Consider the following 1,090-nt stretch of genomic DNA (forward strand, 5'->3'; position numbering starts at 1 on the left):
CTCAATCCTCATTCTCCTTGACCTGTCTGCAACCCCTAACACCATGGATCACTCTCTTCTCCTTGATACTCTCTTCTGTCTAGGTTTTTCAGGATTCCCCTCTCTTCTGGTTCTCCTTCTACCTATCTGACAACTCCATCTCTGTTTCCTTTGCTGCATCTTCTTCCAGATCACAACCTCTAACTATAGATGTCCTTCAGGTTCTATTCTGGGCCCTCTTCTCTTCTCCCTCTAGACTACCTCACTTGGTTATCTCATCAGCTCCCACATATTTAATTACTATTTCCATGCTGATGATTCTCAAGACTCCCTATCCTGCCTCAAACTGTCTGCTGATCTCCAATGTCACATCTCTAAATCTTTTTTTTTCGGGTCCATAACACAAGCTTATTTGTCAAATCTTTATTGGGTAAGTGGGGAAGGTTGGCAGGGTCCAGCTTAGTCCTTCTTGGCAGCAGCCTTCCTCATGGCAGCTAGGATGTTGCTGAGCTCCTCTCTCTTCCTTGTGGCCCCAGTGTGAGTTCCCACCCTTTTCTTGATGAACTTAAGAAGTCGTTTATCCTTGGAGACCTTTAACAATTCCATGGCCCGCCTTTCATAAGGGGCAAATTCACACACTTTCCGGATCATATCTCTCACAAACTTGGTGTGTTTGGTCAAGCACCCAAGGCGGCGGCAGTGTCGCAGCTTTGAAACGTTTTTGGTAACTTTGTGGCCCTTGTTGAGGCCTACGGCCATGGGGAATCAGATGACCATGGCTACGGCACTACTGTAGGCCCAATGGCAGCCACAGCAGAAGGTCCAACTCTTCCAGACCTCAAACTGGATGTCCATTAGACATCTTGAACTCAGTGTGTCCAAAACAGAACTCATTATCTTACCCCCCCCAACTTTCCTATTATTGTAGAGGGCAACACCTTCCTCCCAGTCCCCTAGACTAACAACCTAGGAGGTATCCTTGACTCCTCACTCTCTCTCATCCAAGCTGTTGCCAAGGCTGGTTCATCTTGCCTCTGCAACATCTCCCTAATATGACCTCTTCTCCTCTGACTCTTACCCTACCCTGGTGCACGTCCTCATCACTTCACAT

General features: G+C 47.3%; 1 pseudogene; it reads right to left on the minus strand.

Moving 5' to 3' along the window:
• Positions 1-387: 387 nt before the first annotated feature.
• Positions 388-762, minus strand: LOC114054361 (annotated as a pseudogene).
• Positions 763-1,090: the final 328 nt, after the last annotated feature.

The sequence above is a fragment of the Vombatus ursinus genome, unplaced genomic scaffold (assembly GCF_900497805.2).
Source record: "Vombatus ursinus unplaced genomic scaffold, bare-nosed wombat genome assembly UNPS02004276.1, whole genome shotgun sequence".
Lineage (NCBI taxonomy): Eukaryota > Metazoa > Chordata > Mammalia > Diprotodontia > Vombatidae > Vombatus > Vombatus ursinus.